This window comes from Phascolarctos cinereus, unplaced genomic scaffold (assembly GCF_003287225.1).
Source record: "Phascolarctos cinereus isolate Bilbo 61053 unplaced genomic scaffold, phaCin_HiC Scaffold_2;HRSCAF=192, whole genome shotgun sequence".
Classification (NCBI taxonomy): domain Eukaryota; kingdom Metazoa; phylum Chordata; class Mammalia; order Diprotodontia; family Phascolarctidae; genus Phascolarctos; species Phascolarctos cinereus.
This window is the reverse complement of record NW_027555625.1, coordinates 281,773,240-281,793,891: the sequence shown is the minus strand read 5'-3', so window position 1 is coordinate 281,793,891 and position 20,652 is coordinate 281,773,240. Positions and strand designations below refer to the sequence as shown.

The window sequence follows — 20,652 nt, the reverse complement described above, 5'->3', positions numbered from 1 at the left end:
GAGTCATTTTATCAACTATCTTCGTGTCTTCTATGGCTTGGAATACACACCCTCCTCTGCCCTGCTACATGAGTTGCTTAACTTTCTTTGAGGCTCCTGCATGAGTTTTAACCTAATGCCTGCAGTTGTGACCTCCTCCTGGAAATTACAGCGTCTCTGTGTGTATATTTATCCAGGTTCATATTGTTTCCTTCCAGAGAATGTAAAACTTGAGAGCAGGAGCCTGTTTGTCTTTGTTTTTGTGTCCCCAGGGTCTAGAGCAGTTCCTGGTGCGGAAGTATTTATAAGTGCTTGTTGAATGAATAGTGACTGTATGAGATAGGGTTTCTAATTGCTTGAAACAGGTTTTTTGAAGAGGTGATAAGTTTTATATTTTGTAATTCACACAGTGTTTTAAGCTGGTATATCCTTAGAGCTGACTAAAGCAACTTGTTGAATTTAGTTCAGAAGCGGGTAAATAATAGAATGGTTATTACTGCAAGTGACTTAAATATATGGTTTATCTCATACTTTTATTATGGGCTTAGATCAGGAAATATATATCATCACTGCCAAGTTGGATTTCTTAATTTCTTCCCAAATCTATACTGAATAGTAATTATTTCACTGATAGAGGGAATTATATTTAGAGTAGCTTATGAGTTTCACTAATTTCCTATTTATTGAAACCTGTTATGTGTGAAGTGACTAAAAATGCTTTTAAAAAATTAGTGGCAATAAAAAAGAATCTACTGTGAATTAAATGAGACTAGAGTGACTAAAAAAGAGAGATAGAGAGAACAATCTTCTTAAAAACCATTAATAATAGCTAAGTCTTTCAAAGTTCTACCACTCAACTAGTCATTAATTAGCTACCTGGGCCTGGACAAATTGATTCTCCGTTCTGGGCCTATGTCTTCATCTGTTTAATAGGGGACTGTACTAAACTATCTCTTAAGATTCCTTCCAGTTCTGACATTTTGTATTATAAGGACTCTTCCAACTTTAACAGTCTGTTAAAAACATCCCTGTGATCTTGCTGTGTTTTTAGTGAAACTGAAATGGTGCTTTACAGACTCAAAAATATTTTCATATCCATAATCTTCATCTAATCCTCAACAATTATGTGAGACAAGCAGAACAGGTTTCACCATTTACAGGTGAGGTGAAAGAGCATTAGAGAAATTATCAATGTAATTTAGCGTTATTTAATTTTAATACTCAATAATCATTGGTAAGAGTGATTACTATGAGCAGGGCACACAGTAGATATTGTGAAAAACAGTGTCTTTGCCAGTATGTACCTTGCAGCCCAGTAGGTGTATAGAAACACTAAGAACTAGTACAGTTTTTTATGCATGTAATAGAAAATGAAAAAGTGCTCTGTGGAGTCTTGAGAGGGCTGGGCATTACCACCTTGGCATGGGTCAGGATCAGATATCCTTAAACCACTATCTAAGTATAAATATTTAGTTCGTGGAACAGGTGGCTTTGAATAGATAGGAATTCAACAGGTAGAGGTAAGGTATTCAATGCATAGGGAAAAGCACCAACAGATATGTAGATAAGAGTGAAAGATATAATGGGAGAGGAAAATAGTCCAATTTGGCTAGAGCGTGGAGTACCATAGAGGTGATGAGATATGGCCAGAAAAACAGGGTAGTGCTAGGTTTCCAAGGGCCTCAATTTGCAACCTAAAGGAATTTTCACTTAATTGGTTGCCAATAGGGACTCAATGTTGATTTGAGTAGTAGGTTTGTGGGACCAAAGTTGTACATAAGAATTATTATGCTGATAGTCATATTTTTTGTTTGGCAATCCAAGACAACTGTGAAGGACTTAGGATAAAAAATATTATCCACCCCCAGAGAAAGAACTGGTAGTGTCTGAATACAGATTGCAGCATACTTTTTTTTAATTTTTCTTGAGTTTTTGTTTGCTTTCTTTGACTACATGACTGTTATTTATGTTTTGCATGACTACCTATGTATAACCTATATTGAATTGCTTGCATTCTCAATAAAGGGGCGTGGGGAGGGACAGAATTTGGAACTCAGAATTTTATTTTATTTATTTTAATTTAAATTTTTTAATTTTTTCCATATGCTTTTGAGTTGAAAATTTTTCTCCCTTTTCCTCCCCCCCAGCCTCCCCAAGATGGCGCACAATCTGATATAGGCTTTACATTTACATACCCATTAAACATTTTCACATTAGTGAAGTTGTAAGTAAAAATTAAAACCGATACGAGGAACCATCAGAGAGGTAAAACAAAACTCAACAGAAGGTAAAAATAAGTGATAGCGATTCGACTTCCATAGTTCTTTTCTTTGGATGTGGACAGCATTTTCCATCCCGAGGCCTCTGGAAATGTCTTAGATCCTCATAATGCTGAGAAAGGTTCAGTTTAACAATCTTAGTCATTGCATAACGTGGCTGTTATTGTGTACAAAGTCCTCTTGGTTCTGCTCACTTCACTCAGCATCAGACCATATAAGTCTTTCCAGGTTTTTCTGAAGTCAGCCTGTTCATCATTTCTTATAGCACAATAGTATTCCATTACATTCATATACCACAACTTGCTCAGCCATTCCCCAATTGATGGGCATCCTCTCAATTTCCAATTCTTTGCCACCACAAAAAGAGCTGCTATGAATATTTTTGTACATGTGGTCCTTTTCCCATTTGTTTGATCTCTTTGGGATATAGCCCTAGAAGTGCTATTGCTGGATCAAAGGGTATGCACATTTTTGTAGCCCTTTGGGCATAGTTCCAAATTGTTCTCCAAAATGGTTGGATCATTTCACAACTCCACCAACAATGTATTAGTGTTCCAATTTTCCCACATCTTCCAACATTTATCATTTTCCTGTTTTGTCATGTTGGCCAATCTGATAGGTGTGATGTGGTACCTCAGAGTTGTTTTGATTTGCATTTCTCTAATCAATAATGATTTAGAGCATTTTTTCATATGACTATAGATGGCTTTAATTTCTTCATCTGAGAACTGTCTGTTCATATCCTTTGACCATTTATCAATTGGGGAATGGCTTGTGTTCTTATAAATTTGTCTTAATTCTCTATATATTTTAGAAATGAGGCCTTTATCAGAAGACTGGTTGTAAAAATTCTTTCCCAATTTTCTACCTTCCTTCTAATCTTAGTTGCATTGGCTTTGTTTGTGCAAAAACTTTTCAATTTAATGTAATCAAAATTATCCATTTTGCTTTTCATAATGTTCTCTATCTCCTGTTTGGTCATGAATTCTTCTGTTCTCCATAGATCTGATAGGTAAACTATTCCTTGTTCTCCCAGTTTACTTATGGTATCAGCCTTTATATCTAAGTCCTGAACCCATTTTGACTTTATTTTGGTATATGGTGTGAGATTTGGGTCTATGCCTAGTTTCTGCCATACTCTTTTCCAGTTTTCCCAGCAGTTTTTTTCAAAGAGTGGGTTCTTATCCCAGAAGCTGGGGTCTTTGGGTTTATCAAATAATAGATTACTATAGTCATTGACTACTGTGTCTTGCATATTTAACCTATTCCACTGATCCACCTCCCTATTTCTTAGCCAGTACCAAGCAGTTTTGATGATTGCTGCTTTATAATACAATTTAAGATCTGGAATTGCTAGGCCACCTTCCCCTGCATTTCTTTTCATTAGTTCCTTTGATATTCTGGACCTTTTGTTTTTCCAAATGAATCTTGTTATTATTTTTTCTAACTCTATAAAATAATTTTTTGGTAGTTTGATTGGTATGGCACTGAATAAGTAAATTAGCTTAGGTAGGATTGTCATTTTTATTATATTAGCTCGGCCTACCCATGAGCAACTGATGTTTTTCCAATTATTTAGATCTGATTTTATTTGTGTGAAAAGTGTTTTGTAATTGTGTTCATAGAGTTCCTGGGTTTGTTTCGGAGGTAGACTCCTAAATATTTTATAATGTCTACAGTAAGTTTAAATGGGATTTCTCTTTCTATCTCTTGCTGTTGGGCTTTGTTGGTAATATATAGAAATGCTGATGATTTATGTGGGTTTATTTTATAGCCTGCAACTTTGCTAAAGTTGTTTATTATTTCAAGTAGTTTTTTACTTGATTCTCTAGGATTCTCTAAGTATATCATCATGTCATCTGCAAAGAGTGATAGCTTTGTTTCTTCTTTGCCTATTCTAATGCCTTCAATTTCTTTTTCTTCTTGCTAAAGCTAAGGTTTCCAGTACAATATTGAATAAAAGTGGTGATAATGGACATCCTTGTTTCACCCCCGATCTTATTGGAAATGCTTCTAGCCTGTCCCCATTACATATAATGCTTGCTGAAGGTTTTAGATATATGCTATTTATTATTTTAAGGAAGACTCCATTTATACCTATGCTTTCTAGTGTTTTTAATAGGAATGGGTGTTGTATTTTATCAAAAGCTTTTTCTGCATCTATTGAGATGATCATGTGGTTTCTGTTGGTTTTGTTGTTGATATGCTCAGTGATGCTGATAGTTTTCCTAATATTGAACCAACCCTGCATTCCTGGTATAAATCCTACCTGGTCATAGTGTATTATTCTTGTGATAAGTTGCTGTAATCTACTTGCTAATATTTTGTTTAAAATTTTTGCATCTATATTCATTAGAGAAATTGGTCTATCATTTTCTTTCTCTATTTTGACTTTTCCTGGTTTAGGTATCAACACCATATTTGTATCATAAAAAGAATTTGGTAAGACTCCTTCTTCACCTATTTTCCCAAATAGTCTATATAGTATTGGAATTAATTGGAACTCAGAATTTTAAAAACAAATGTTAAAAATTGTTTTTATATGTAACTGGGGGAAAATAAAATACTAAATTTTTAAAAAGTTGTTTGGAAGGGGGCAAGGGTATCGAAGGGAGATGAAGGTCTGGTAGGATACTATTGCTATCAAATAAATAGTAACAAGAGCCTGAGGAGATTTTAGGATCTGATGAAGGTTTGGGGGGTTTTTTTTGTGGCTAGGCAGTGAGGTTAAGTGGCTTGCCCAGGGTCACACAGCTAGTAAGTGTCCAGTGTCTGAGATTGGATGTGAACTCAAGTCCTCCTGATTCCAGTGCCAGTACTCTATCCACTGTGCCACCTAGCTGCCCCTGAAGATTTTGGACATGCTTGAAAGCAATAGGGAAATAACCGATAGAAAGTAAGAGTGAATGATGGGGTTGATGATGGAAGTTGCAATTTGTTAGAGAAGATGGGAGGGAATGGATTCAAGCACAGAAGTAAAGAGATTGGCCTTGGCAAGGAGAATGGCTACCTCTGTCAGAGACTGGTGGAAAGAATGAAAGAGTAGAAAATTATGTTAAGTGATTTCTCAATTAAGAGTCCAGGTCCTCAAGAGAGCTCTAGAGGTGTGGGATGCTTGAAGATGGAAGAGAAGATCTGAAATAGCTTCTGTGATGAATGAGAAAGGAAATCAGGTAGAGAGGAATAAAAGGACTCCCTTTCTTCAGGGAGAGCCTAGTTGAAATTGGATAATGTAAAAAATATAAAAATTCAAAAATGAAATTGGATAATATGAATTTAAAATGTATACGACAGAGTTGTGTGACTTCTGTCCCCTTCAGGATAAGATAATGAGAGTAAATCCAGGGTTTAGGGGAAGAGAAAAAGGTGGTCTCCTTATGAGAGAAGATAATATCAAACATTTAGCTCCAGTAGCTGTCTGAGAATGGACACCTTGTGTACCTTCAGGTCCCTGATGTGGACTCTGTGGTGGAGACTGCTTGAAATAAAGGAATCCTTCCATTGCTTCCATAGCCCCTGATCCTGTAGCTGGGATCATGCAGGGGTCAGCCTAAAAATAAAGGTCTGTCTGAGTTCAAGGGAGGAGCATCTAGATTGGGTCTGACATTGCAGTCTGCCAGTTGAGTGAATGCTTGGACCAGGCAGAAGCCAGGGATAGACAATAGCAGGCAGCATTGGCTGAGCCCAGCCCAGTACACTGCTGGGGCTGGGGGCGAGGCTAGAAAATGGAGATCAAGCAGAGGGCATTTGAGATGGATCCAGCTTACTGAACTTTGTGCTCTGCCATCCGAATTATCATTTGTGCCAAACAGAAGCTAAAAGTAGACAGTAGCAAGACACTCGGGGAGATTATAAAATTGTACACAGAGACAAGTAGAGATTGTTTGCTATAAGAGCTAAGCAATAGGAGGATGAAAAGGATAAGTGAGTGGCTGTTAAAGCAAAGGGAGCTCCCTTTTCCTTCCTTCTTACCCTCATACCACTATGAATTTGTGAAGGAACGAGGCCAAATTAACACAGCTGATGCTATGTGGGACAGAAGTGAAGATTTTGGTTCTTGTTTTTCTGCGTTGGAAATGTTTCACCAAGTAGCTGTTTTTCTTTCTTTCCTGAATTTTTCTCTTAAGAACCTTCAGCAGAGCTAGAGCATGCACAGGGAATAATGATCTAGGGAGGAGATGCCCTCATTTATTTCCCTTTAACCAAGTCCATCCTGGGACCCTGCTGGTATGGGGGACAGATATGTGCCAAGTCTGAAGGAAAACACTTCAGAGCCAAGATTGGAGGTGGTTTTGGAAAATCAGAGACTGTGTTGGAAGCTCAGATGCCTACAACTTGCCCAAAAGTGATTAATAGTGGTACTTACACATATATGTATAGATTTATGTATGTGTATATGCAAATATCTGCCCTGAAGCCCCCTCTCACAGAACCAGCAACGGGAAGCTTGTGAAAAACTTTATTCAGAAAGATAGTAATAGTTAACATTTACATAGCCCTTTAAAATTTGTGAAGTGCTTTACACATATATCATTTTATCCTCACAACAACCCTGGAAAGCAGGGTGAACGAAAGGGTCCGTCTTAGTTACAGTCATTGGAGTGACTGCTGTCTGACCTGAGGCATTCAGTTAAATGCCACACCTACTCAGGAAGGTAAACCAGAGAACTTTATTTGTTCTGGCTGAGACATTAGTAATTCTCGAGGCTACATATCCAGTGGAGTCTGCATTCAAGTACCACTCCAAGTAGGTTAGAAGAAGCTTCAAGCAAGATTGAGCTGGTGATACCCTTTGTTTTGAAGGGTCTCTAGGTGGAGGGATCTTCTACTCTTCTACCTATTGCTGGAAACGAGAACTTACCTTTAATTCAGTTAAAGTTCTTTTATAATGTATTTTTCAATGGCCAAAGGTCATCTCCAGTCAGGGTTCAGACTTGAGCCCCGAGTGAGCGACTGTGATTTAGCCAAACTGGTCTTCTGTTGTTCCTCACACTTGACAGTCCATTTCCAGTCTCTGTGTCCTTTGGCTGTCCCTCATACCTGGAGTGCACTCCCTCCTCACCTTTGCTGTACGGTTCTTTTCTTCCTGCAAGATTCAGACTCCAACATTACAAGTCCTGGTTGTACTTATAAAGAACGTAGAAAAGGCACTAAACAGACCAAATATATGTATAGAGATCAGTGTTGTAGGCAACATAATTGTTAGGATGTTGAGTCACATATACAAAATATCTGAAGGGGAAGGATACTGTGATAAAAAAAAGTCTTGATCCTTAAATACTGGAAAAAAATATGTAACTGAGGAAACATCAATAACTATGAACCTTTATGTCTACGTTCCCAACTATTAAAAAAAAACTTTAAGAGAGTCATCTCTACACCAAGGAGATACTTGATATGGGTATTAGTGGGGAACAAATAGGCTTTTGCAGGTAACATTAAACAGTGGATCACATCACTATCATTTCACAATTAACTGAAATATGCAGAGAATTAAAAAAGTTCCATTGTGATTTTAAAAAATTATGAAAAAACATTTTATTTAATTGAACAAACTACCTTAGTAGTGCTTTTACAACAAGGCACCATCTATACATCAAAATCATTCAAGATTTTTTAAAAAGATACAACAATATTAACCCTGTTCTACAACCCTCTGATCATAAACATTAGGATAGGCATGAAATGAAAATATATGTTTGCCAAAAGCATTTGTCACTCACTGTGGTGGCAGCTAGGAGGCAAAGTAGATAGAGCACTGAGCCATGGAATCAGGAAGACGTGAGTTCAAATCCCACTTCAGACACGTACTAGTTGTGTGACCCTGGGCAAGTCACTTAACCACTTTCTGCCTCAGTTTCCTCATCTGCAAAATGAGGATAATAATAGCACATACCTCTCAGGGTTATTGTGAGGACAAAAATGAGATATTTGTGCAGCATTTAGCAGTGTCTGCTTATAGTAAATGCTTAATAAATGCTTATTTCCTTTCCTTTCTTAGTGGTAGAGAGCTAGAGCAGAGTTTTAAGAGAGATTACCTGTGGTTGGTTAGATCCTCCAGATGCTCCTGTTTATGGATAAGATTGTGCTGATTGCAACAAGCCCTAGGACATCACTGGAAGAGATATGTAAGCATTGGAAAGAGTTTTATCAGACCATCCGTGTAGGAGAGATCAAATAGTTGAAGAATGTCTATTGGCCAAATTACAGCGTGCATTTAGATAGATAACCTGTAAAGCTTGTCCATCAGAATATGTGGCTAGGATAGACAGTAACAGGTTAAGAAATGAAAAGGACTAGAGTGGGCTAGGTTGTTTTCAGAATATTGCAAAGCTTCTTAAATGAGCCCCAAATTCCCATTATAACAAAGATTCCTCTTTTCAGTACCAACATTTAGTGTTGCTATATGGCAGAAAGCATGGAATGTAATAGCCTCCAGGGAATTAAAAATGAATCTCACCCAGAGGTCTGTGGGAGTAGTGTAATGTATTTGAGCTGGCTACAACATAACCAAGAGGAACTCTGAAGATTAGGGGTTAAAGATGTAATTGAGGAATAGTATTCTAGGAAGAAAAGAAGACCTGATCATGTGATGAGGGGGAGGAGTGACAGATGGGTAACCAGAGTGTTCCCCTGGTATTCTCATAATATCAAGAGAGAGAGAAAGAGGCCTCCTGCACATTGAGAGCATTTGAACATTCCTGTTCAAATTTACAAGAGGACATGGACAAGAGTTACACAAAATGAGCAAATGTGGATGGTTTCAATCTGTATTGTTGAAGGGAATTCCTGAATCAATAAAATCACCTATCCATGTGAGTATTCTTGATTTCTCCATATATTTTGATGCTGCGGACCATTCCTTTTATCTTGACAGCCCCCTTTTGTTTCTCTGAAACCTCACTCTCAAGGTTTTTTTCCCTACCTCTCTAAACATTCCTATTTTTGTGTCTTTTACTAACTCCTCATTCCCTTCTAGCCCTTTAAACTTGGGTTTTTCTGAAGGTTCTATCCTTCTTTACTTTAGGTTTTTATTTAGGTTCTATACTTCTTTAGGTTCTGTGGGGCCTATCCTCCTTCAGATTCTATAGGTTCTATCCTTCTTTAGGTTTTATAGGTTCTATTCATCTTTATTCTCTCTATAAGCTCTTCCTTGGTGAGCACATCTATGGCTGTTACTTGAATAATTCCTCACCTCCCTGCAGATGGCTCCCAGATCCCTTGCAACTTCCCCTGTGAGCTTTAATACATTTGTAATTGCCTCCTGGATATCTCCATTTGAATGTGCTGCTAGCACCTTCACTATAACCATCCTAGTGTATACCTATGATTGTAATGCAAGCTCAATAAGTCAGTAGTGCCATTCATGTCCTCCTGTCTTTTTGTCTAGATGATTATAATACCTGTCACTCATGCCTGGAGTGGAAGCCTCTACTGTACCACTGACAGCTCTGTCTCTGTATCTCCCTCCCTTCAAGATCAAACTCAGGGGTTACCTTCTGATTTGAAAATTTCCATAGCTCTCCCTTCCCCATATGAAATGATCTCTCCTTCAAATTTCTCCTAACAAAAAAATTGTTTTTTCTCCTAACAATTCTCCTCTAACTTTTCTTAGCGATTAGTTCTGAACTACAGAATGTTAGGGTTAGATGGGACCTTAAACACTGTCTGGAATAGTAATCACCTCTGCAACATTTCTCCCTGAAATAGTTTTGAAATAGTCTTCAAGTCTTCAGTTGAAGATCTTTAGTGAGAAGGTGGGGCAACTAGGTGGTACAGTGAATAGAGTGCGGGGCCTGAAGTGAGGAAGACTCTTCTTCCTGAATTAAAATCTGGCCTCAGACACTAGCAATGTGACCCTGGGCAAGTCACATAACCCTGTTTGCCTCCATTCCTCATCTGGAGAAGGAAATGGCAAACTACTCCATCCACTGTCTTTGCCAAGAAAACCCCAAATGGGATCACAAAGAGTCAGACATAACTGAACATTAAGTGAGGAGGAATCCACTACCTCCTGATCCAGTCCATTTTACTTTTGGATAATTCTCATTGTTAATGAAATTTTTACTCACTCCAAGGAAGGTGCCTTTTTGCACCTTCCACACATTCTTACTTCTGCCCTCAGAGACCATGCAGAACAAATTTAAGCCTTCTTTCTCATGACGGGCCTTTAAATCTGAATGCAGATCAGAGCAAATTATTTGCTTGTTCTCTGTTTTCTTGTTTTTTTCTTCTTCATGGCTTCTTCTGTTGGTTCTAATTCTTTACAATATGACTAATGTGAAAATAGGTTCAATATGAATGTATATGTAGAGCCTATATAAAATTGCATGCTGTCTTGGGGTGAGGGAAGGGGAGCAATGGGAAGAAAATTTGGAACTCAAAATCTTAGGGAAGTGAATGGTAAAAACTAAAAATAAATAAACAAAAATTTTTAAGTAAGATAGGCCTTTAAGTATTTGAAGTCAGCTACCATTTCCTTTCCCCTCTTTCCCCTCCCTGAGTCTCCTACAGGGAAAAAATTCTAGTTCCTTTAATCAACTTTAGGATCATAAAGACATAGGATTAGAAGTAGTGAAGATCTTAAAGATCATCTAATCCAACCCTCTCACTTTACAGATGATGAAACTGAGGCCCAGAAAGACAATGATTTGTCCAAGGTCACATAGTTGGCAGGTTGAAGAGTCAAAATTTTAACCCAAATCCAGCACTCAGCTGCCAAAGTGATCTTTCTATTGCATAGGTCTTAAAATGTTATCAATCTGGTCAATGAGCTCAAGTCACTCTCTATTTAGAATAAAAAATAAAGTCCTGTTTGGCATTTAAATCTCCTGTAACTTAGCCTCTTCCTACCTTTTTGTCTTTTTATACTTTACTCCCCTCTAAGCACTCTCTGATATCTAGTATCAATGGCCTAATTGCAATTCTTGAAACCTAACATTCTATCTTCTCTCTATGCTTTTGTACTGACTGCGTGGAATGTTCTTCCTCACTTCTACCTTTTAGCTTTCCTGGCTTTCTTCAAGACTCATCTCAAAGCTTATCTTCATCATGAGATGTCTCCTGGTCCCCCAAGCTGCTACCACCTTCCCCTCTTGGAATGTCATCCATCTATGTTTGTATCTTGTATATATACTTATTTATATGTGTTTCTATCCCTATAAAATTATAAGCTCCTTGAGTGACTGTTTCTTTGTATCCTTAGATCTTGGTGATGGTGGTGGTGGTGGTGATCCTTTGCTCTCAAAAAGAACCAATGACATCTTGAGTGATATCTTAACTTGCTCATGAATTGGATTTAAGTGAGGCAGAACTGCACAAAGTCATTAACTTCTTTATTCCAGAGTTATCAAAGTCTAGTGGCAAGATAAAAATCAAGATAACTGGTGATGCAGTGAATGACCTTTGGCTTTCACAGTGCTTGATACATAGAAAGCACTAAGGAAATTCTTACTGATTTATTCTTTCAATTCTTTCCATGATACTACACAGTTCTTCTCATATATATATACATACGTATATACATACATACATGCATACATACATACATACATACATACATATAATGTTTCTTTTTACCATACTTATGACTCTCCTCTGGACACACTATCTTATAAAATTTCCTCCTCAAATATAGGGCTTAGACCTGAACATAATCTTTCAGATGTGATCTAACCAGCCAAGAGTACAGTGAGTCTACCACCTCCCTCCTTCTGAACAATAAACCTCTCTCCCTGTCACACACAAACACTTTCTCTCTCCCTTCTCCTCTCCTCTATCTCCTACCCTTTTTCTCTTTCTGTCTCTCTCTTCCTCTCCTCTCTTCTCTCGCTGCTTCTTTATTTTCTTATTTTTTAAATTACCGAAAAAGCATTATCTCTTCATCACTCCCTCCCTCCCTGAACGAGACACATTATTTCTGTTAATGCAGTCTAAAATCAATTTAATTTTTTGGTTACTATGTTGTGTTATTGACTCATATTGAACTTGGAGTACACTGTTTTACATGAAGCTGTCTAACCATTCTTTTTCCGTCTTTTACTTGTGAAAATGACTTCTTGAGCCCAAGCATAAGCTGTTATGTTTATCTCAGATGGATTGCATCATATTATATTTGGGCCATTGTTCTAGCTTATAAAGATCTTTTTTTTTTCAATCCTGGCATCTACCATATTAGTTTTGTAGCTCTGTCATGTGCAAATTTGTAGGCATGTGTTCTATACCTTCCTTCACTTTACCTTTTATGTACATTTATGTACATATCTTTGTATTCATTAGATTATAAATTTTTTGTATCTTCCCTTTTATTAGTTTGCATGTTCCTTGAGAGCTATTTCATATTTATCTTTGTATCCTCGGTATACTGTCCTTTGCACATAATAGGTTAGTAAGAAATATTTCTTTAATTGAATTGACTCTCCAAGTCAAATAAAAGTCATTATCATTTATCCATGAAAGTTTTAGTGTATTCACTGAATTAAGTCACCCTCATCCAGAAGGTCACTGTGACATCACTCTATATGATGAGAGACCATCACAGTAGACAGTAGACAAAAGGCCATCCAATTCAGCAAGAGTCCATGGTACCCTGGCACAGGAGCAGTCAAAGTATGTTTGAATCTGAAAAGGTAATCAAATGATAGTATTCCCTTAAAGTTCATCCATCTAATTGCATCTGTCAGAGTAATTTAGCAAGTAGAGACTAATCAGAATTCCAACAAATAATTCTTCTTAACTCTTTCCTATCCTTATTGGACTGTTGGTTAGGCTGATGTTAATGGAATTACATCTTAAGAGGAGGGAGAATCCTGCTTCAGAATAGCTCTTATTCTGCTCTCTTTCTCTTCTTCCATGCTTCTTGTGATGCAGTGACTAGAAATGAATTCAGGAAGGTAAGTTGAAATCATTTTTGGTAGTGTCCCATGTTTGGCCACAGTAGGTTTGAATTTGTGGTAATTTGGCAAAAGGAATTGAAGGCTTAATAATGCTAATGAAAGTAAAATCTAGATGCCTAACTCCCACTAAAGTAAAATTTTCAGTTATTATGAAATTGATTTGAAGAATAGTTCACAGTAGTGAGTTTGAGGAAACACTTAGTCAAATATTCAGACATTTTCAAGAGTCACATTTAAACAATGCTTTATTGTTACAAAGGAGTGTATTATGTCATCTAATTCTCATAATCCTGTAATGTAGTATAGCTATTATGATTGCCATTTTAGGGTCAGTCAAGAAATATTAAATGAATGCTATGTGTCAGGCACTGTGCTAAGCACTAGAGCTACAAAGAAAGGCAAAAAACAGTTCACTGTCTAATGGAGGAGATAATATGCAAATAACTAAGTAAGTACCTCCTGGATCACTACCTTGCCTGGCAGAGAGGCTTGGGGAGCTCAATGAAATTATGAGCTATGCCATGCAGGGTCATAGTAGAGAGCTCTGATGAAAGGTGATCCACCAGAGAAGGAAGGGGCAAACCATTCCAGTATCTTTGCTAAGAAAACCCCATGGACAGAAATGATAGAAGATATGACAGTGGAAGATAAGCCCTTTAGGTCTGAAGGTGTCCAACACACTACTTGGAAAGAACAGAGGACAACTACAAGTAGCTCCAGAAAAAATGAAGAGGCTGGGCCAAAGCCCAAAGGAAGCTCAACTGTGGATGCATCTGGTAACAAAAGGAAAGTCCAATGCCATAAAGACCAATACCGCATAGGAACCTAGAATGTAAGATCAATGAACCAGTGTAAGCTGGATGTGATTAAACAGGAGATGGAGCAGGCAGCTGGGTGGCGCAGTGGTGAAGTCAGGAGGACCTGAGTTCAAATCCGGCCTCAGACCAAACACTTGATGCTTACTAGCTGTGTGACCCTGGGCAAGTCATTTAACCCCAATTGCCTAAAAGCAAAAAAACAAAATAAAAAAACCCAGGAGATGGAAAAATTAAACATCAAAATCTTTGGTGTCATTGAACTTAATGGGTGAATTTAATTGTGGTGATCATAACATATGCTACTGTGGGCAAGAATCCGTTAGAAGAGATGGAGTAGCCCTCATAATCAATAAAAGGTTGAGAAAAACAGTACTGAGGTATAATCTCAAAACTGACAGAATGATATCAGTTTGATTCCAAGGCAAACCATTCAGCATCACAGGAATATACATCTATACGCCAACCACTGATGCTGAAGAGGCCAAAGTTGAGCAGTTTTATAGGTCAGAAGACTTGTAACATCTTCTGGAAATAACGCCAAAAAAGACTTCACTTTCATCATAGGGGATTGGAATACGAAAGCAGGAAATCAAAAGATAATTGGGATAGCAGGCAAGTGTGGCTTTGGAGTACAAAATGAAGCAGGGCAGAGACTAATAGAGATTTGTTGGTAATAACTTAGTGATAACTTATTGGTCATAGCAAACACTTTTTCAACAACCCAAAATGTAGAAGTCAGATTGATCATAATTTGCAGCAAAGGTGGAGAAGCTCTATATAGTCAGTTAAAATAAAACCTAGAACTGACTGTGGCTCAGAGTATGAGCTTCTTATTGCAAAACTTGGAAAACTCAACAGTGGTTACTGGACTGGAAAAGATCAGTTTACATTCCAGTCCTAAAGAAGGGCAATGCCAAAGAATGTTCAAACTACTGAACAATTATTTCATTTGCTAACAAGGTTATACTTAAGATTCTGCAAGGTAGGCTTCAGCAATATGTGAACCAAGAATTACCAGAAGAACAGGCTGATTTTCAAAAAGGAGAGGAACAAGAGACCAAATTGCCAACATTTGCTGGATAATGGAGAAAGCAAGGGAGTTTCAGAAAAGCATCTACTTCTGCTTCATTGACTACATTAAAACCTTTGATTGATTCACAGCAAAATGTAGCAAGTCCTCCAAGAGAAAGGAGTACCAGATGATCTTACTTGTGTCCTGAGGAGTCTGTATGTGGTTCAGGAAGCAACAGTTAGAACCAAACATGAAAAAACTGTTTAGTTTAAGATTGGAAAAGGCATATGACAAGGCTGTATTTTGTCACCTTATTTATTTAATTTAAATGCAAAGTACATCATGTGCAATGCCAACCTGGGTGGATCAAAAGCTGGAATTAAGGCTGCTGGGAGAAATATCAACAATCTCAGATATACACATGATACCACTCTGATAGCAGAAAGTGAAGAGGAATTAAGAAGCCTCTTGATGAGGGTGAAAGAGGAGGGTATAAAAGCTGGCTTGAAGTTTAACATGAACAAAAACTAAGATCATGACAACTGGTCTCATCACTTCCTGACACAATAGAGAGAGAAGAAATGGAAACTGTTAGATTTTTTTTATTTTAATTTTATTATTATTATTTGCTTTTTGGTGAGGCAGTCGGGGTTAAGTGACTTGCCCAGGGTCATACAGCTAGTAAGTGTCAAGTGTTTGGTCTGAGGTCAGATTTGAACTCAGGTCCTCCTGACTTCAGGACCAGTGCTCTATCCATTGTGCCACCTAGCTACCCCAAATCAGTCAATACTTAAATTAATTCAGACTATTCTTTGGAAGGACAAATGCTAAAGCTGAAGCTTAAATACTTTGGCCACATAATGAGAAAACAGGACTTATTGGAAAAGACCCTGATGTTGAGAAAGATTAAAGGTGAAAGAAGAAGGGGAGCAGAGGATGAGATGGATAAATAGTGTCATGAAAGCAGCGAACATGAGCTTGGACAGACTTCAGGAGACAGTGAAGGATAGAAGGGCCTGGTGTGCTATGTGTGGTGGTCCCTGGGTTCATGAAGAGTTGGACATGACTGAAAGACTGAACAACATGTGCAAATAATCAATATTCAGGATAAATTGGAAATAACAGAGGAAAGGCACTGAAATTAAAGGGAGTAAGGGAAGGCTTCCTATAGATTAGCTGGAACTTTAAGGAAGCCAGGGCAGTCGGGTGGCAGAGATAAGGAGAGAGGGCATTCCAAGCATGGAGGACAGCCAATAAAAAGTGCTGGAGTTGAGCAATTGAGCGTTTTGTGTTTGTCACTGGGTCACAGAATATATGGTGGGGTATAAGCACTTGGAATACTGAACAGAGGTTTTCATAATTAATCCGGGAAGCAAAAGAGAGCCACTGAAGTTTATTGAGTAGTAGTAGTGATGTGTGTGTGAGATATGGTCAGACCTGTGCTGTAGGAAAATCACTTTGACAGCTGAGTGGAGGATAAACAGCAGTGAGGAGGGACTTCTGTCAGGGAGATCAACCAGCAGGCTTCTGCAATATTCCATGTATGAAATGACCCTAATGGCATGTGCCCAGGTCATAGCAGTGTCAGAAGAGAGAAGAGGGCATATGAGAGAATTTTACCTATGAAGGTAAAATTAAAAAGTCTTGGCAACAGATAGGATATTGGTGGGGGAGGGATGAGAAAGAATGAGAAGTCAAAGATGACACTTGGGTCTCAAGCTTGTGACTAGGAAGATGGAGGTACCTTCAATAGTAATAGGAAAGTCAGGAAAAGGGGACAGTTTTGAGCAAAAGAAAGTGAACTCAGTTTTGGACAAGTTGAATTTAAGATAAGGAAATGGACCCATAGAAGTTAAGTGACTTCCCAGAGTCCCATAACAAATGAGAGAACTAGAACTTGAAGCCAGTGTTCTTTTCACCACAGCCCGCTGTCTTGAGTAGCTGGGTATCTGGCAAGTACTTCAACCATTTTCTACTTTTCATTCTAATGTTTTTGCACATTATAGGAACAGCCACAGAGAAAAGACAACACAGGGTAGGGAGATCTTGAGAATTTCAGGTAAGATAAGGGCAGTCAGTGTTCAACAATGTCACTATCCATGGTGATAATGTTACTTAATAACTTAAATACGATACATTTTATTGAGAGCAAAGTGTGTGGTGAACAGAGAGCTAGTCTTGGAGTTAGGAAGACCTAAGTTCATGTTCCATTTCTGACTTGTACTATCTGTGTGACCCATTGCAAGTCACTTAACCTCTTAGTGCTTCCAGACAACTCTCTAAGACTGTGTAGGTTACAGAAAAGGTGTTAATCAGTTTTGGTAGGGAAGAGCTCCATTGGGAGCTCTCTACACCCGATAAAATTCCAGGTCCATTTCCCACACCAAATTCTTTACAATAGAGATTCCCTGTTTCTGGAATTGTCATCCTCCCTCACTGTGCCTGTTAAAATCCTACTCATATATTTCATGACTGTTCAAATACTAACCCCTCCATGAAGCCTTCCTTGATCACTCTAGTTGGAAACTATTTTGGGGGGCTTTTTTGTATTTTTTAGAATTCTCTGCACATTTTTAATGTTGATGCTTAATAAATATTTGCTGAATGAAATGGTTTTGAAATTATTCTATTGTCCCAAACACAGTGAATATGCAAGCTTTGGAAGATTTTTTTCCCTCCAAACAATGATAGTGAACTTGTATTTATTCACTTTATTCTACTTTTTTAATATAGTATTTTATTTTTTCCTCAATTACATGTTAAAACAATTTTTAAAATATTTAAAAGAAACTTTTGAGGTCCAAGTTCTAGCTACGCTTTCCTTCCTCTTTCTCCATCCCCCCTCCCTGAGATGGTAAGCAATCTGATATAGTTTATACATGAACAATCATGTAAAGCATTTCCATGTTAGTCATTTTGTATAAGAAAGACAAATTTAAAAAATGAAAGAGTGAAAAATAGCATGCTTCAGTCTGTATTCAGATAGTATCAGTTCTTTCTCTGGAGGTGGATAGTATGCTTCATCATTAGTCCTTTGGGATTGTCATCAATTATTGTATTGCTGAAAATAGCTAAGTCTTTCACAGTTCTTCATCATACAGTATTGCTGTTACTGTGTACAACATTCTCCTGATTTTGATCAATTCACTTTCTGTCAGTTCATGTAAGTCTTTCCAGGTTTTTCTGAAATCATCCTGCTTGTCACTTCTTATAGCACAATAATATTCCATCATAATCATATACCACAGCTTGTTTAGCCATTGCCCAGTTGATGGGCATCCTCTCAATTTCTAATTCTTAGCCACCACAAAAAGAGCTGCTATAAATATTTTTGAACAAATAGGGCCTCTCCCCACCCCCACTGCCTTTGTTTTATGTCCTTGGGATATAGACCTAGCAGTGCTATTTTGCCAGATCAAAGGGTATGTACAGTTTTATAGCCCTTTGGGCATAGTTCCAAATTGCTCTCCAGAATGGGTGGATCAGTTCACAACTCCACCAAGAGTGCATTAGTGTCCCAATTTTCCCACATCCCCTCCAATGTTTATCGTTTTCCTTTTTTGTCATATTGGCCAATCTGATGGGTATGAGGTAGTACCTCAGAGTTATTTTAATTTGCATTTCTCTAACTTATTGGTTATGTACTATTGTACATTATTCTATTTTTGACTGTCAATATGCAATCATAAATTAGCTAAGGGATAGAGGTATAATCTGTGGATATGGGACAGAAAAAAACTATTTGACCTTTGTGAGCATCTGATCTATGACATTATTAGTGGTATACTCTAAGAAACAGTAAATCAACCATAATTATTCTGAGACATGTTATAGACTAACCTACAAATATGTGAGTATTATTCATGGGTAAATCTGGGCATATTCAGACATATGTGGATGTTTCCCATTTCAGATTGAGTTGACAATTTGATTTCATTTGCCTCAATGGACATTGTTAATAACCCATGTGTAAAGCAATGTAGGAAGGAACTGAGATGCAAAAATGAAGTATAAGATCCTAGATTTGGGTGCTGTGCATCGACACCTGCTGCTTTGCTGTGATGGCCAGGGTGCTGAAGAAGACCACAGATCTCACTGGACTCCACAGGAGCGGCTAAGATTATTATATTTGAAGATTCTTGATGCTGTTGAGTTTATGCCCTGAAATGTGGCCTATAGAAAGTACAAAGGACAGATTACAAATGAAAGGCTGAATATGTTAAAAGAGGAAACAGATTTTCAGAAACTAGAGGATTAGCTTCAGGCTGGCCAGCTAGAAGAGGTGATTCTTCAGGCTGAAAATGAGTTATCACTGGCAAGAAAAATGTTGACATGGAAACCCTGGAAGCCTTTAGTGGAAGAACCACCAGCCAACCAGTGGAAATAGCCATTACAATAAATGTTAAATATCTATGATATACAGTATTTTTAATCATTAGACATCTGTTTAAATACTATTAAATATTTTTTTGAATTATTGGAACTTTGTTAACAGGAAAACTGAAACAAGGTAGTTAGGGACAAAAAATTAGTGAAGGATTAATATATGATAGGGATGGACCATGGTCATTTTAATCTGAAAGGCATTTATTCATAAAATAGATTATTTTAAAACCCCTTAAAGAAAATGATTGCCCTGTAATTTGTAAAATCTAATCAGAAACTTTTTTTTAAATCTTCAATCCAAGAACAAAGAAAGCAACAGAGACTAATAATCTAAGGCATGAGAAACAATAAGAAATTAAAGTATAATCTGGATAGGAAGACTTCCTTTAGTATTTTTCAACATTTAGTTTGAAAGTTTGTGCTAAGTTATGTTAATTTCTAGGAAAGAATTGAATAAGGTGGTATGCTTGAATTTTAATTGAACACTTTTAAAATGTTGAACTCTTGAATGGAAAGCACCTGATTAGCTGAGATTCTAAAACTTATTAATTGAATGTTTTTATAAAATTGCATGCTTTTTTCCACATTCTGAAAGTAATATAAGAGATTTTAAAATTGAGGTTGACCTGCTTGGCTTTGGATGTATGTATTTAGTGAAGAAAAGTCTAAATTTCATATGTGCAGTTTAGTTCTTATGTATATTAAACAGAAATGTTTACTGAAAAAAAAAGATCCTAGGTTTGGAGCTAGAATGGACCTTCGAGGACATCTAACTCAATGCCTTCATTTTATAAATGAGGAAACTGAGGTCCAGAGAGGCTAAGGCACTTGTTTAAGGCTATACAGGTGGTAAGTAGCAGAGTTGGGTGACTCCAGATCCAATTCTTTTTCTACTCTGTCATGTTCGATCCCTACCATAGCAGCTGAGCTTGCACTCTAATAGGTGAGATAATGCAAGTAAATAAACAGTATTACATAAACTAAAATGTAATAAAGGCAAAACAGTTGATTCAAAATTTACATGAATATTCATAATTTATATGAATTATTCCCTAATTGATAAATGTTCAAAGGATAAGAATGGGCAGTTTTCTCTTGGTTTTTTGGCTAGGCAACGGGGTTAAGTGACTTGCCCAGGGTCACACAACTAGTAAGTCAGCTAATAAGTGTCTGAGGCTGGATTTGAACACAAGTCCTCCTGAATCCAGGGCCGGTGCTCTATCCACAATGCCACCTAGCTGCCCCAGAACAGGCAGTTTTCAAAGAAATCCAAACTATCAACA

The 20,652-nt window shown here is 37.5% G+C and overlaps 1 pseudogene across 1 annotated transcript; it reads left to right on the top strand.

Moving 5' to 3' along the window:
- Positions 1-4,062: 4,062 nt before the first annotated feature.
- LOC110207353 (NADH dehydrogenase [ubiquinone] 1 alpha subcomplex subunit 5 pseudogene) lies at positions 4,063-19,382 on the top strand (annotated as a pseudogene). The gene is made up of 2 exons (XR_013484399.1): positions 4,063-12,886; positions 18,897-19,382. The product of XR_013484399.1 is annotated as an NADH dehydrogenase [ubiquinone] 1 alpha subcomplex subunit 5 pseudogene (transcript).
- Positions 19,383-20,652: the final 1,270 nt, after the last annotated feature.